This window comes from Pelmatolapia mariae, linkage group LG16_19 (assembly GCF_036321145.2).
Source record: "Pelmatolapia mariae isolate MD_Pm_ZW linkage group LG16_19, Pm_UMD_F_2, whole genome shotgun sequence".
Taxonomy (NCBI): Eukaryota; Metazoa; Chordata; class Actinopteri; order Cichliformes; family Cichlidae; genus Pelmatolapia; species Pelmatolapia mariae.
Genome location: NC_086241.1, coordinates 38,653,940 through 38,672,034, shown reverse-complemented (window position 1 = coordinate 38,672,034; position 18,095 = coordinate 38,653,940).

Here is an 18,095-nt window from a genome sequence, read left to right as displayed (position 1 = left end):
TCTCTCAGAATCAATGAAGAAGCTGTTGAACATTTATGTGTTGTGTGGGCAATCCTCTGGTCCACCCTCCCTCCCTCCCAGCCACAGTGAGACTGGGGCAGCCTGGCAGGATTTTGAAGCCTGGTTGCAGAGAGGATATGCCTACACTGTTCGTTTTAAACTGCTATATTTGATTTTTCTGACATTCATAGATTACTGATTTTTAGATTTTCTGTAATACATAATTGTCATCTTTTACTGATATCATTACTTAATTCTTTTAATTGTATTTTATGTAAAAGAATTCAAGCATTATACTGCAATGCAGGGCGTTTTTTCTTAATTCAACTTTTAAATATCGCTCTACTTTCTTAAGTCCTTCAGAAATATAAACATTACTTACTGTATTCAAAGATCTAGATCATGAATCATCACAGGACAATACACAGTATACAGGGTCATGGTAACTATGGTAGGTCTTCATGACTCCAGAATGGAGACATCGCTCTGGCTGAGAAATGAAAATTAGGTCAAGCAGTGTGTTCTTCTCTGTGGTAGGGGCAGTGATGACCTGTGCGTATCCCCTAGACTCAAACAGCTCCAGGATTGGTTTGTTTGCACTGGATAAAACATTCTCATTAAAATCACCACACACTATGATGGGATGACAGTCCATGATCTCTAATGAGTCTAATAGGCTTACCAGGTTTTTCAGGAATGGCCTCAGAGTGTAGTCTGGAGGTCTGTATACAACTGCAATCAGTGCACTGACTGGTGCTTCAACCTTTAAAGCCAGAAATTCAAGGTCAGTTACATTATGAATGTACTGTTTTTCATGCACTTGAATGTCACTCTTCACATAAACAGCAACTCCACCACCACTTCTGTTTGCCATCTGGGGAAAGTTTGTGTAGGACAGGTGTCTGTTGCGTTTGAACAAATTGTAATTTTCCAAGTGGAGACTCTCTGCGACAAAAGAGCCCCGCAGGTGTGTTTCTGGTAGGCACAAAACATCTGCTAGACACAATTCATGGTGACTCTTGATGTCATTAATGTGAGCTGGCAGTCCCTCTGTATTATGATGAACAATGGTGAAAACATCTGACCTGCTCAGTGTTTGTCTCACGTATAGAAGAGGCATCATGTCATCAAGGTTGGCTTGTCTCATGTTCTCAAGTGCTGCAGTGATTTCTGGGTTGGTGAATATTTTTTTCTCCTCCATATCAAGAAGATACAGTCCACTGAGAGACGTCACTCTACTGACAGCTACGTAGGCCATGCCGGGCTCAAAAATGCTCTTAAGAGAGACAACAGCTGATGTGGTTGTCATACCCTGTACCTTATGTATTGTACATGCAAAGGCCAGCTTCACTGGGAACTGTCTTCGTACCACTCCTTTCTGCTTTAGATTCTCCTCTGCTCTCTCAATGTACACCATGTCGTCTGCTGGTGTGCGGTTATTCTTTCCAGATGTCTCATTATCCATTTTAAGTCCAAGCTTGATGATGTGTTGGTCATTTTCAGAGTAAACTACTCTAAGTAGTTTTCCAAAAGCTCCATTAACCAAACCATTTTGTATGTCAATGTTTCTGGTGAGCATGACACGAACTCCTTCTGCAACTTTCAGTGTGTCTGGTAACTCGTTTTTACCTCCTTTGAATGGTCTGTCTTGTAGTGCCATTCTGCCAGTTCTAGGATCCTTTCTATAATCATCTGCATGAATGTCAATGATATGAGTATGGAGCAGACCCAGTGTTGCAGAGTTGTGTGCATCCACTTCTTTATTAGTTGCAAAAATGTGCAACGCATCAGTCGGACAACGGGCTGATTCAGTTATGGCCTGTGACAACAAATTTCTATCTGCTTCACAAAGCACATCCAACTTTCCTTTCACACGGATTCTGTTCAGCATCTCAGCAAAGACAACATCATCTTTCTGACGCATAATCTCAGTCAGAGTGATCATCTGAAAATGCTCCCGCCACAGGTCGATCGCGGATGGGTCGTGCACACAGAGAGGTTTCGACTGTCGCACTGGGGGTAGCTGATAGAAGTCTCCAACAGCAATGACTGACATGCCTCCAAAGGGTCTCCGAGTCCCTTTGATCTGTTTGAGTCTTGCATCTACATATGCAAAGAGATGTCTTGACACCATAGACACTTCGTCAATGATGATTATTTCAGCATTCAAAAGTTCTGATCTGACTTCATCCAGCTGATTGCCAAGTCCCTGAATGGGAGGTTTTAAGCTTCTAGGGAGTTTGAGAAGAGAATGCAGTGTTGTTCCAGAAATGTTAAATGCTGCAGTCCCAGTGAAAGCAGTTAACAGGACAGTGGGTTTTGATATGTCAACATCGTCTGCATATCTGGGCACTTTGCTCAGTATCTTAGATGCTTCTGAGTAGATGCATTTGATAAGATGTGATTTTCCTGTTCCAGCACCACCATTAATATAAAAGAAAAACTGCTCCGGATTCAGAGCACAGACTCTTTTAATGCACCAGTCTCTAACTGCATAAAATATGCAGGCTTGCTTCTTATTCAGATTCTGAAACATCTGACGTAACAATGTGGGATCAATAGCAGGGGGTTCCCTGATGGCTCTGACTTCTGTTGAAGCATCAGCCTGACGGCTGTAGTCGGGCACATCTTCCTGTTCATTTTCATTGTCTCGCTCTCTTTCTTGTTCAACAAGTGGCAACCTTACAAGATCTGATTCAGGTGCCAGATTACACCATTCGTCAGTCACACCTCTGTTCTGCTCATATTCCTCAACAGCGCTCTCGATCTCCTCACTGTTTTTCTCATATTTTTCTCTGTTTCTTTTGACAATGTGTTGCACGTACTCAAGACGGTCAGTACCTGGTAGCTGTACACAGCCAGCACCATAGAAAGCCTGATAGGTTGGCAACGATGGCGATTTCAGTTCATGGTCTGAACGATGAGGAAGGTACAGTTTAAGCAGTCTTCCGTAATATTGCTCTGGATGTTTTTCTTGTGAGCATCGGTGAAATCTGATGATAGCAGGCTTATCGTTTTTGCGCCTTTGCACAAATCCCATCTCATTGAGAAGGGGTAAAACATCTTTACCTTTTGTCTGTTGGCCATAGACAATCCTGCAAGTAGCAGCAAAGTCTGCCATGCACATCTCCTCATACTCTGGTGTTTCAGGTCTGGCTTTGTATTTGTCATTCAAAGATGTCATCCAAACATTGGAAGACTCAGGTGTTGTGTTGTCCAGAACTGACAGGGGACGACTCATTTTCACAGGATTATCATCAGTTGGAATGAATATTACAGCACGTGAACATTGCTTCATGTGAAGACCACATGCACGAGCAACACACTCCTGTGCACTGATCTCTCGCTTCTTTGAATATGCCTGCATGACGGCTCTCATTTCATCGCACTCATTTACACTGTCCTTATGGGAGCTCTCAATGACAGTTTTCAGGTACTCAGATAGCCCGCCCTCTTTTTTTGATATATATTTCATTAAATAATTTGCAGCGCCGAAAGCATCTAAAACAAAGCTTATGTCGATATTACTGTTCCAGGCTTCAAGCAGATGTGGATTATAGCCATTTATCCAAGAGTCTTTTGGATCACGCTTTAGTATGATCGTACTCCTTGTGTTCATTTTATTCAGGTATCTCTCATATTCTGCATGCGTCAACTTGCATCTTGCCAAGAGCTGCTCTAAACTCATGGAAGCAGTTTCAGGCTCATTCAGCAGCTGGTTCAGTGGTCTGAGCTTGTTCTTTGCTGTTTCTACCTCCAGTTCATCATCCTCACTGGGTCTTGTGATCATTGTCTCATTGCAGGGTGGTTTAGGAAAACCAAAACGGCACCCAGAGCTTAAACTCCTAAAGCACGTCTTTGTGTGGTTCTTACTATGTTTTTGCACTTCTGTAACTTTCTTGTACAGTTCAGGTTGTTTATGTGGATCAGGCAGCTGAGCTGTGATGTATTTGTTTATAAAATCCACAACAGTTTGCTCATCATCCTCCTCAAACACAGGAGCACCTTCTACCCACAGGAGACAGTGTATGTGTGGGCTTCCTCTGTGCTGAAACTCCACTCTGTAAAAGTAGTCAATGACTTTGCCAAGTGGCTCTGCAGGAGATAAGAGTAAATCTCTGAATAATGCTTCAACTCTCTTGTCAAACATGCGCATTGTTGTGACAGGATTGCTTCTCAGGATGTCACACTTTGCTGACCAGTCGAGTCCTTCAAAATTGACTTGTTCACCTTGCTGCCTTGTTATTGCCTCAATCACTTCAGGCCAGCGCATTTCAGCAGCTGAAAATGTGCAAAAGAACGTGGGAGTTCCCAACTGTCTGATCATGGCAAAAAGATCTCTTGTGGTTTTCTCCCAATAGGCCGGGGTTCCTCTCAGAGGCTGCATGAATCTCACTGCGTCTTTATTTCGCACCAGTTTCTCCACCTCATGTTTATCTTGTAACATGCCTGAGGTTATTTTTCGTCCATCTCTGGTCAAAGGCTTTGCCTTCCTTAACTGTATTGTCATGCTGGAAGTAGCCAAGTGTATTTCAGTCACAAACTGTGCAAAGAACAAATAGTTTGTGTCTTTGGCAAAACGGTCATCAGTGCAGAAAAGTCTTGATTTGAAATACCCACTGGGGGATACTTTGATCAGCCTTCTTTCATCAAGTGTGTTTTGGCCTGTAGGAAACTGCACAGGGAAGGCCATGGCCTCCAGTTTAGGGGTTTTGAAAAAACTTATTGGATTGTTTCTCTCTGCAGGAGCAACAGAGTAGATTCCTTCACTGAAACATAATATCTCCTCAGCCACATCAGGGGGCTGCAAACAGGACTCGAGTGCAAAACCACCATTAGTCAGTCCATCTGCTTGCTCTGAATCATCTCTCATCTGCTCATGTGGTTGTTCACCATCACAGGGTAACATGTCAATATCCTGTCCATTTTTATTTTGTGCTTCACTCAGTGCATTTTTCTCACAGCTGTCAATTTCCATTAAATCAGCCTCATCATAATCGTCCTCATTCATGTTTTCATCATCATCATCCTCCTCATCTTCATCAGGAAGTGTTGGATCACACAGCTCAGCATCATCTCTGATGCTCACATCCTTATACTGTGGATGAATCTGCTTGAGTTTATGCAGTGCTTGCACAAGTTTAGACCAGCTTACAGTCTGAAACAGCTGATGACCTTTGTAAGACAAGCGTCTCTTCAGTTTTACTCTCATCACCTGAGAATTTATTCTCAATCGAGGCAATGCTTCAACAGTTTCCTGTACCTCTGATGGGACACAGACCACATTTCCTCTAATTGCTCTTTGTCTGCCTTTGGGAAGAGGAATAATCTTGGCAAATGGTATGCACTTGGCTATGAGATGTCTCTCCAGTATGTTGAGATCAGACAGTTCAGGTGGAATATCAGCAAGATCCAGTTTATTGGCAACAGCAAGTGCTGGCATGGATCCATTTTTAAGATGATTGTGGCAGGTGTGACAAATCCACTCTCTCTTTCTCTCATCAGGCACATTGCACTGCTCATTTCTGCAGTTTTCATCACAAAGATGAACAAACCTTCCTGTCAAACATGTTGCAACCACATGTGGGTTTTTGACATAATTTGACCTTCTGCAGGGTCGCACTTGGTTTGGAAATGAAGCCTTGAAACATACGGTACATGGGTATGATGGTCCAACTTTGATTTGTGATTTGAACACAGATATGGCCTCATTGATCACACTGTTGTCACTCTCATGAGTTTGTCTGTTCACATATCTGTATTTCCTTTTTATTTTCATTGCACATCTCATGTTGTGCATAATCCTGAATGCAAGATTACTTTGATACCTGTCTCGCATTAGTTGTTTCATCAGTTGTTTGTGTCTTCGTCTGAATGCGTTGTCACGTGCATAACGCTGAGTAACTCGAGATCTCTGTCTCTCTCTGAATTCTGGGCTTTCTCGATACCTTTTAGTGATGTAGTTTTTTTGTTTTTGTCTAAATTCAGCATTTTCATTATAACGTCTTTTAACATATTGTTGTTGTTTCTGTCTAACTTTAGCATTTTCAGAAAAATGTCTCTTAATATATTCTTTTTGTTTGTGTTTAAATTCAGCATTGTCATAATAACGTCTTCTAATATATTGTTGTTTTTTCTGCCTGAATTCATCATTCTCACAGTAACGTCTTTTCATATACTGTTGTTGTTTCCGTTTAACTTCAGGGTTGTTTTTATATGCCTCGCTTGTGCAAGATTTTTTCTTTTCCTGGTATTCTTTGTTTGAAGCATACTTTTGTCGTTCTTTCCTTTTTTGGTTTTCTTTTCTCTGATTTCTTGGTTTGTCTGATGCCATTAATCTTCTTTTCATTTTGCGCCTTTGGTGTTTATTAACTTTTGTCATGTTACAGATTTTTTGTAAAACTGTATCAGAAAGATCACAGGCAGCACCATTTTTTATTGCAGCATTTGATTGACATGAAAAAGCATCATTTGATAAAAGGAAATTAAATTGACTGGATTGGTCTTCAGTTGGTATATTAGTAAATTCATTCTCATGAGCTTCATGTGATGTGAAATCAGTCATGTAGACTTCTTGTTGTTTCACCAGTGGTGTACAAACAGACATTGGAGAGATCTCAGTAAGATCAGTGGTTGTGTTTCTCCTTGGAGTAGAGGGGTTTGCTTCATGAACAGTTGTATCAGAGTGAGTAGGTGCCAAAGCAGTGGCAGTTGTTGGTCTGCAGACTGTGTCTGTGATAGTATCACTCAGGTTGACTGTGCTCATACTGTAGAACTGCACAGGCTTCAGTTCATAGGTACAAGAGGGTGATATCTCCATCATTTCATAAGAATCTTGGATCCTTTTAATCATGTCACTGAGGAGTGTGAATTTCAGCATCACTGCTGTACCACGATTACGTGACCATAGTGGTAGGGGAAGACCACTGGGTGTTCTGGAGTGTGGATCAAAGAAACCATATTTGCCTGATGTGGATCTGAACACTGCGATACACAATCCACTCATAATCAGTAAGGCATACTGCACATCTGACAACAGGCAGCTCAGTCCTGCTTCTAAGCTGAGAAAGGTATCTACTGCTTCCTCTGGAGGTTCTTCAAATGTCCCATACCGGGAAGGCTGTGTCATGTCGACATGATACATAGACCTGCGAGCATCAACCTTGTCTGGCAGCTCATCGGTTGCCAAATGAATATTTTTAGGAAATCTTTTCTTGGCCTCTTTGTACATCACATCACCTTTATCCAAGACCAGATTAAGGTCAGCTGTAGTCATGTTTTCATTCTCATGAAGGAATGCAAGAAATGTGAGTGAGTTGCATGTGCACTGCTTGTTTCTGGAGTCTCCATATTTAGGATGAGCCTGGCCGTGAGATGCACAGACATGTGTTACACAGGGCTGGTTTTCAAGGTTCACTCTTTCTGCATGAGATGGTCCTCCCACATCACTGTGATGGCCTCTTTTCACAAAATCAGCATAACCCACCTGTGGGGCACTTGACACCTCATGTTGTTCATTAAATTCAGGCTGCAGTCCACTCTTTAAAGGATCAGCATAAGATACATGTTGACCCGCCTGTTTGACACTGTCAGCATTGGTCTTTGTAGACACACTGTCTTCTGCAGAGCTCTGAAGAAAATCACACTCAGCTTGTTCACATGTTGGTACACTGTGAAACTCATGGAACTTCTTCCAGCGTTGTTTTGCAGCTTGTGACTTTTTCTGCTTCCTTGGCATTTTTACACACCTGTGTTTCTCTTAGTCTTTACAAAATATATTCAAAAAATAAGAGTGGCACACACCAGGAGATGTTGTCTTAGTCTTTATATTTCAGTTTTTATTCCTCAGAAACAGATGTCTTTGTTTGTTTGACAGTTTTTTTGTCAGTCGAGAGAATAATATGCACTCTCTTTATGGGCTTGGCACAACTTAGCAGCAAGCCCAGAATGAAAAACAGGTAGAGATAAAATTTAGAAGAGAGAATAGACAGAGCAGGAGAGACACGGCTGGGAAATCACAATCAAACCGTGATTTAGAGTTTTCTTTATTTGTTCAGTTTGTTCTCAGGTAGAGGCAATATGCACTCTTTATTGCTTTAATGGCTTGGCATTTTTCAGCAGCAAGCCAAGAGTGAAAAACAGGTAGAGAGAAAATTTAGCAGAGAGAACAGACAGAGCAGGAAAGACACGGCTGGGAAATCCCAATTAAACCGTGAATTAGAGTTCCTTCGAACTCTAAAATTAGAGACGCGGCTTTGAAATCAAACCGCAGAGTTTTCTTTATTTGTTCAGTTTGTTCATAGGTTGAGGCAAAATATGCACTCTTTATTGCTTTATTGGCTTGCCATTATTCAGCAGCAAGCCAGGAGTGAAAAACAGGTAGAGAGAAAATTTAGCAGAGAGAACAGACAGAGCAGGAAAGACACGGCTGGGAAATCCCAATTAAACCGTGAATTAGAGTTCCTTCGAACTCTAAAATTAGAGACGCGGCTTCAAACCGCAATAAGATTCTTGGTTGGCAAAATTTCTCACAAACCACAGGGTGAAATACAGATGGAAGGAAGGCAGAGACAACAGGTGGAGCAGTACAGAGGATAGAGGGGATGGGGGGTTGGGATGTGAGAGAGAAGACTGGAGATCTGGTCCTTGTTCTTCTTCTGCACACTGTGAACAAAAAAGAAGAAAAAAATTTTTTTTATTAAAATTATATCACATGGTAATTGTATGAACTAATTGTGACTACTGAAAAAGGACAAAACAAAATATTCAAGCTAAACTGTTGTTGGCTGCCATGTGCAAAAAGTTGCATAATTGGGCACTTTTTAAAATAATAAATATTTATTTAAATTCAGCAATAATATTTTTAATACAAATATGATTGAGTGAATCATTAACTAATCACATGTAGTGTGACTACAAAAATGTACGAAAAAAATATTTTAGCCCAAGCTAAATACACAAGCTGCACTTATGTGTATTTATTATAAACTTGTGTTTAAAAGGTCTAGTTTGAATGAAAGATTGAACCCATCACTTTACAGCTTATATAACTCAGATTATTTTTTTTATTTTGGTCTACTTCTCTTACAGTATGTGCACACCTACCAGGCAACTCACAGATGTCAGTCAAGTTCCTGAAAGTGTAAGACGAGAAATAATATGTTAGTTGTGTGTACAGTGTTATCAGACTTACAGAAATACAAAGCCCACACGATATGATACACAGAACTTACATTCAACACGGTAATTATAGAGTAATATAGCACACCAGCTGATACAGCAGCCATTTTATAATTCAAACTAATTAACTGAAGTATTTCAACTTATGTAAGGCTACTTTTAGACTGTTACTAGTCTTAGCATTGCTGCTAGCATTGCTGCTAGCGCTAGCATTCCTGCTAACGTCAGCACTTCAGTTAGTGTTAGCATTGCTAATAGCGCTAACACTCTTACTGTTAAAACTGAGCCACAATGGCAATAATAAAGCTCATTTGTTACGTTTGTCTCACTGACCGCCAATAAATATCACAGGAATATCACAGTAATATTCTTTTTGTCAGTTAACAACTGCTAAGGCTAGGGTTAGCTCTACACCTAGCGTTAGCATTGTTGCTAGCATTAGCATTGAAGCTAGCGTTAGCACGGCTGCTAACAGCAAAAGTCATAAAGCACTCTTACTGTTAAAACTAAGCCACAATGGTAATAATAAAGCTCATTTGTTAGGTTTGGTCACTGACCGCCAATAAATATCACAGGAATATCACAGTAATATTCTTTTTGTCAGTTAACAACTGCTAAGGCTAGGGTTAGCACTACACCTAGCGTTAGCATTGTTGCTAGCATTAGCATTGAAGCTAGCACGGCTGCTAACAGCAAAAGTCATAAAGCACTCTTACTGTTAAAACTAAGCCACAATGGTAATAATAAAGCTCATTTGATACTTTTGTCTCACTGACCGCCAAGAAATATCACAGGAATATCACAGTAATATTCTTTTTGTCAGTTAACAACTGCTAACGCTAGCAATAATGCTAGCATTAGCATTGTTGCTAGCATTAGCATTGAAGCTAGCGTTAGCACTGCTGCTAACAGCAAAACGTCATAAACAAATATAAATGATAGCGAAGGTTCTTTTTTTTCCTTCTTTATTCTTTGAACTCTTTTAAACTCTGATGGACTTGATATGTGAGTTTAAATGTCAAACATGTATTTTTACCATCATAAAAATAAAACAGTGCAGTACTGAGTGTACTGTACTTACCACAGCAGAGAGCAAAGCGGAATGACGACAGTTGGTCCAGTGATGGGTTGAAAACAGATGAGGCGTTCAGGTGGTGCTTGGAAATTTGACCATCAGTTTGAACAGCAATAATGAGTATATACATGTCTGTGTGTTAGACATAGAGAGATAGAGGGAAAAAAATACACTAGACTAGTGTACAAATTGGTACTTTTTGTATAAGCGAATGAGTGACATACAGAAAAATATGGCAACTGGCATTACATGAGCAAATAAAAAGTATTTCATCTTGAACTGTTTTGTGGGTTTTATTTTAAAACTACTTTAAGTTTGTTAGTGGGGAGATAAACTATACAGACTATAAACAGAGACATTAAATGAGATTAGATTAGTTAAACATTAGTTAAAATGTGGGAAAATCAACTACAGACAGGTAGATGCTGTAAGATTTAATTATCCAGTTAGAAAGGATGATTTTAAAGTCATCAACTGACTCCAACTGCCATCTGAAAACCCTGTTTGCCAATCACAATGCTCTACTTAGTTGGCATATACTAACTACTGACCCCTGTAAAATCTGTCTTATTGTACCTATTGAAAAAGTTAATCTTCCTACAACTGCTTAGATGCAGCAGCATGTTTAGGTCTAACCTTGGCACAGTGTGAGAGAGACAGAGCTCGTTAAGCAGGCAGGTGTGAGCCTGGTTGCTATAGTGACTGCACCCAATGGCTCCATACACACACAGACATGCACCTCACTTTTGCCTCTTAAAATGAACAAAAAAGTCAGCCCCAAACAAATCGTTCCCAAATGAAAAGTACATGTCGTATTGACAAAATTCTTTCACCGTGAGCGACAGCAATGTCTAGTCTACTGAATTCTCAGTTTTCATGCCTGTGGAGTTTATTATATGGACGTGGTGACAGTGGAAAGACACCATGCTCTTCTGATTTTCAAACAAACCTTCTGAGCCATTTTAACATTAGAGTCTATGGAGGAGTTGGAGGGGGGGAGGCTGTGCATTGGTGACATTTATGAAAGAACCATAACACCTAGTACAATAGTAAACACATTGGATGAAAGAGGACAGCGATGGCTACGTTTTGAGGGTAAAATTTTAACTGCAGAGCAAACGCTGTGGACACAGCAGCAGTTTTAAAAAAAGATTTTAAGATAAATTTTCGACCTGCTTCCACTCTACCAGTTGAGCTGTCTCACTCTAGCAGCAACATTCCGTCCCATACACACCCATTATAAACTCTGAAACGGCTGAAAAAACATCATGAAACTTAAACTGGAACTGAAGAAAAAGTATAAAAGATATTGTAAAGATAAATACAAGTTGAATACTTGAATGTCTTGTCTTCGTTTTAAAGTTTGAATGGTGGCTCTATGTCAACGTATGTGGAAGTAGTAAGAGTTTAAAAATGAATAAGTTGAAGGAGAATTTGAAGGGTCTCCCCATTGAAATACATGGGAAATTTTTGTTGAAAAAAGTTGAATAAAATTAAAAATATAAATGTTAAAAATGAGAAAAATAGAAGCAGTCATGTCCAAAAGAAGAGGAATCTAACGGTGTTTGAATGGTTTTTCTAAGTTGAATGGTTTTGAATGAGTTAGATGCCAAAAAACGTACGGAATATGGAATAATAGATAATAAGAAAGATTACAACAACAATACTGTGAATGCTTTTACAAGCATTCACACTAACTAGAAAGTGCATTTTCTGAAGAAACTGCAGTGTGAATGCTTGAATCTGAATGTATGCACTGAAATGAATTAATTACTGAATATTAAGCTAAAAATGTTGAATGAGCTGGAAAATACAGAGATTTTCACCTGAAAACAAAAGTGCTGAACTGCTAAAAGCTGACAATCACACAGAAGAAGTTGGAAAAGAGCTGAAAAGTTTTTCAATAAAACTTAGAAAAACCTAAGAAATGAGAAAAGAAAATTTAGAGTCAAAAAACCTCTGAATGAATATTAAAAGTTCATATTCTTTGAATCACTGATGACTTTTTAAACCACACCGTTTAAAAAGTTTAAAAATCTGAGCTTTGAAAGACACAGAAGAAGTTAGAAAATAGCTGAAAAGTTTTTAAATTAAAATTAGAAAAACATAAGAAATAAGAAAAGGAAATTTAGAGTCAAAAAACCTCTTAATGAATATTAAAAGTTCATATTCTTTCAATAACTGAATGACTAAAATGTAATCCCTCCACTTGGATCCACACAGTTTAAAAGGTTTACATCTCTGAGCTTTGAAAGACACGGTGTTGGAAAGAGAAGAACGATGGCGACGTTTTGAGGGTAAAATGATATCTGTAGAGGAAACACTGTGGACACAGCAGCAGTTTAAAGAGAAGTGTTTAAGATGAATCTTGGCAGAGTGAGAGACAGAGCTCGTTAGGCAGGCAGGTGTGAGCCTGGTTGCTATAGTGACTGCACCCAATGGCTCCATACACACGCTCACAGACATGCACCTCACTTTTGCTGCTTAAAATGAACAGAAAAGTCAGGCCGAAACAAATCGTTCCCAAATGAAAAGTACACGTCGTATTGACAAAATTCTTTCACCGTGAGTGCCAGCAATGTCTAGTCTACTCAATTCTCAGTTTTCATGCCTGTGGAGTTTATTATATGGATGTGGTGACAGTGTAAAGACAACATGCTCTTCTGATTTTCAAACGAACTTTCTGAGCCATTTTAACATTGGAGTCTATGGAGGAGTTGGAAGGAGGAGGCTGCGCATTGGTGACATTTATGAAAGAACCATAACACCTAGTACAATAGTAAACACATTGGATGAAAGAGGACAGCGATGGCTACGTTTTGATGGTAAAATCATACCTGTAGAGCAAACGCCGCGGACACAGCAGCAGTTTTAAAAAAGATTTTAAGATTAATTATTTTGCTTCGCTCACTCTGCCAGTTGAGCTGTCTCACTCTAGCCCCAACATTCCGTCCCATACACACCCATTATAAACTCTGAAACGGGTGAAAAAACATCATGAAACTTAAACTGGAACTGAAGAAAAAGTATAACAGATATTGAAAAGATAAATACAAGTTGAATAGTTGAATGTCTTGTCTTCGTTTTAAAGTTTGAATGGTGGCTCTATGTCAATGTATGTGGAAGTAGATACAGTTTGAAAATGAGTAAGTTGAATGAGGATTTGAAGGGTCTCCCCATTGAAATACATGGGAAATTTTTGTTGAAAAAAGTTGAATAAAATTAAAAATATAAATGTTAAAAATGAGAAAAGTAGAAGCAGTCATGTCCAAAAGAAGAGGAATCTAACGGTGTTTGAATGGTTTTTCTAAGTTGAATGGTTTTGAATGAGTTAGATGCCAAAAAACGTACGGAATATGGAATAATAGATAACTAGAAAAATTTGCATTTCCTGCGAAAATGCTGTGTGGATGCCTTAACGCTGAAGCTGTCTGCTGAAAAGCTGAAAAAGATGAAAAGTTGCAAAAAGTTGGTGGTGAAAAAAAAAATGTTGCCCTGAGCAGGATTCGAACCTGGCCCTCCTAGTCTCAAGGCAGCCACTCAGCTCACTGAGCCAAACTCATTCTCACAAAGAGGAGGTGGAGAGATGGACAATTCTGCTGAAATGAGCAGAAGCTGCTGAGAATTGTGCTGATAAGAGGCAAAAAGGATGACAATTTTGCAGAAAAGAGGTGAATCAGCAGAATTTCTGCTGAAAAGAGGTAAAGAAGCAGAAAGTTGCGCTGAAAAGAGATGAATCAGCAGAATTTCTGCTCAAAAGAGTTTTTCCTGAGAACAGCTGAGATTTGTGCTAATAAGAGGTGAAAAGGCTGAAAATTTTGCAGAAGAGGTGAATAAGCAGAATTTGGGCTGAAAAGAGTTCTGCACAACTTTTGAGCTGAAGCTGGCTCAGGCTGAAGGTAAAGAAGCAGAAAGTTGCGCTGAAAAGAGGTGAATGAGCAGAATTTCTGCTGAAAAGAGGCAGAAGGTGCTGTATGTAGAAAAAGAAACACTGTTGAACCATGTGTGAAATAAATAAAGAAATGAAATGAAAGAACAACCTGGTTCTGCTCAAATTCACCAATCAGAGGTACTGCCTCTGTCTGCTTCATCAGGCTGTGTACTTGTTTCTGCCATGGAGCGTTAACAAGAATCTGAGGTCCATATTAGAAAAGCTGCTAAAATCATAAAACTTTGCAGAATTGTAATAAATTAGCAAAATAAATTACAGGTCTGTGATAGTGTATAAATTTGTAGTGAAAAAAAAAATGATGAACAAGGTGGGATTGAACCCACGACCTTTGAGCTGCAGAGCCGTGTCATTACTGATTGCGCCACCTGGAAAGGAGGCGGGCGGCTGAAAGAAAGAGACTTGGGTAGTCAGAAAATAGATCGCGGTGAGCGGCGAAAAACGCCGTTTTTTGGAGTTACAAAACGTCGTGTAACTCAAAAACTAGGAGGGCTAGCAGCATAATTCTTGTACTGGGTGAATCAGCGGACTTTGGTGTATTTTGACTGCGATTTTCATAGCTCTTTGTACCTCCGTCGCGGAGATATGACGAGAGAAGAAACGGCTTCATTTCCACAGTTTGAAGACTGAGAGAAGGACAGATTTCCACCCCTCAAACAAACGTAATTCATTGCTCAACGGTAAGATAATTGTAAAAACTGATTCCACTGTGAGTGTCAGCAGTGTCTGAAGATATATTGGCACAAGCCTCATGTCCTAACTTTGTTTTGTTAAAGAGATGTGACGATTTGAAAATCCCTCTCATTAGAGAATTTCAGCTCTGAATTTCAAAACCTCCACATAGGCTTTGAATGGGGATTTGTCACACCTTGTGTCACTTCGAGGCAAATTGCGAAAAAACGGTAAATCTCACAATAAAGATAGTAACATTGTCTGAAAGCCAGCAAAAATACCTACGTTTTGATGTATAATTTGTGGAGGTTGAGTGGAAATTGAGCGAGTAGCAAGAAGTTGTTCAGACATGAAGAGAAAATTCAGAACAGACCAGCACACACTCTGAGTTAATTGCATAGCAACCATAGCAACGCATGTATTTTCTGAAAAATCACAATTTTGCAACTGAAAACTTAAAGAGGTATAAAATGAAAACCGTAGAAGATCTGAAAAAGCTGAATCACACAGGAATAGCCCAATAATCTGAGAACATTTTAAAATTCGAATGGAGTTTCTAGGTGAAAGTATGAGGAAGCAGTTAAGTTTCAAAACCAATCAAGTTTTAGCAGAACTGTGGAGGTTTTCCATTCATTTCAATGGGACAAATTAAAGGAAAAAAGTGTAATATTTTAAAAAGTATAATAGTAATAAACACCAAAAGTCATAGCAGTCGTTAGCAGAAAGAGCAGAACAGTTTAGAGTTTGAACTGAGAAAATCGGCTGAAAACTGAGGGAGTAGTTAAGTGCCGAAAAACGTACGGAAGCAACTTTAAGAATACTAGAAAAATTTGCATTTCCTGCGAAAATGCAGTGTGGATGCTGGAACGCTGAAGCTGTCTGCTGAAACTAGCTGAAAAGTTGCAGAAATTGTAAAAACTTTGCAGAAGCAATGGAACTTTGCTAAAATGTAGTAACTTAGCAGAACTCTAATATCTTAGAGGAAACATAATACTTGGCAGAAATAAAATAGCATAGCAGAACTTAGCAGAAATATGAAAAATGAGAGAAATACTATAATTAAGCAGAAATATTATATTAAGTAGAAATCCTATAAAATAGCGGAAATAGTATGATTTAGCAGAAATGCTGTATTTTGCACAAATACTGAAAAGCAGCAGAAATGCTATGACTTAGCACAATAGTAATAACTTAAATAGAAAAATTGGAAAAGGAAAATGGACAGCTGAACAAATGCTGAACATGCTAAGGGTCCCTCAAATGTAATTGTGAAACGAAAAATAATCAGCAAAAAAAGTATAACAGTCACACAATCACAAATATGTACACATATGGAAACACACATGCACACAGAGACACACAGGATCAAATTCAGCCAACAAGTCTAAATATATTAAATTAAAATCATACAATAAGATGCTTCAATAGAAATTCTCTCTCGCCCTCTCTATCTCTCTCTCTTTGTCACACACACACACACACACACAGGGAGAGAACAGCAAGTTTGTAGGTCATTCAAGCAGCCTGGGAGCTGCTAAATTTGAATCCACCAATCAGAGAGGCTGTTTACTTTTTCCCGCCAAAACAGGTGCAACTGCTTACACATACGCAGCATAGAGAGAGCCAAACACACAGGGTCTATGTCAGTCAACCAGTCTGAATATATTAAATTTCTATCCACCAATGAGATGCTGCCCTAAAAAAGGTCTTTGTGTGTGTCTTTCTTTCTCTCTCTCTCTCTCTCTCTCTCTCCCTCCCTCCCTGTCTCTCTCTCTCTCTCTCTCTCTCTCTCTCTCTCTCTCACACACACACACACACACACAACACACACACACAGCAGCAGCAAGTGAACAGTGTGTTTCTAGGTCAGTCAAACAGCTGTGAGCTTCTCAATTTGAATCCACCAATCAGAGAGGCTGTGTGCTTTTTTCCGCCAAAACTGGTGCACCAAGTGCAGGCTTTTACACATGCAGCACAGAGAGAGACAGGATTTTTGCAGTCTATTTCTCATAGTCAGGACTCCCCTCAAACAAACAGCCATAAATTCCTAACCGTAGGGGCTAAAACAGTCATTCTTAGACCGTTTTGCTCAGAAGACATTGGGGAATCTTGAAATGTTGACCATTTAAAATACAAATATGAAATATTAAAGATCCCATACCTATCAGGACCTGGACGGCTTCCCAGCCAGCCAATGGGACATAGATGATTGGTTGGCTTAGAAGCCATGAATGACCCAATATGCAAATTTGAATGTGCCAAGGCTCAGATATGATTGGTTGTCTTAGAAGCCATGAAGGCCCCAATATGCAAATTTGAATGTGCCATGGCTCAGATATGATTGGCTGGCTGGGAAGCCGTCCAGGTCCTGATAGGTAAGTTTGAATATTACAGTCCTTACAGAGGACTGACTCCCTGGGGACCTGGCAGAAATATATAGAAATACAATGATTACCCAGAAATACTGCATTTAGTAGAAATACTATGTTTTAGCACAAATACTATAAAATGGCAGAAATACTATAATTAAGCAGAAATATTATATTAAGTACAAATCCTATAAAATAGCAGAAAAAGCATGATTTAGCAGAAATGCTGTATTTAGCAAAAATACTGTAAATCAGCAGAAATGCTATGACTTAGCACAATAGTAATAAGTTAAATACAAAAATTGGAAAAGCAAAATGGACAGCTGAAAAAATCCTGAAAATGCTAAGGGTCCCTCAAATGTAATTGTTAAATGAAAAAAATCAGCAAAAAAAAAGTATAACAGTCACACAATCACAAATTTGAACACATATGGAAACACACGAGCACAGAGAGACACACAGGATCAAATTCAGTCAACCAGTCTAAATATATTGAATTTGAATCATACAATAAGATGCTCCCATAAAAAGTCTCTCTCTCTCTCTCTCTCTCTCTCTCTCTCTCTCTCTGTGTGTCACACACACACACACACAGGGAGAGAAAATCAAGTTTCTAGGTCAGTCAAGCAGCCTGGGAGCTGCTAAATTTGAATCCACCAATCAGAGAGGCTGTGCACTTTTTCCCGCCAAAACAGGTGCACCTGTTTTTACACACACGCAGCACAGAGACAGGATTTGTGCTGTCTATTTTTCATAGTCAGGATTCCCCTCAAACAAACAGCCATAATTTCCTAACCGTAGGGGCTAGAACAGTCATTCTTACACCATTTTGTTCAGAAGAGATGGGGGA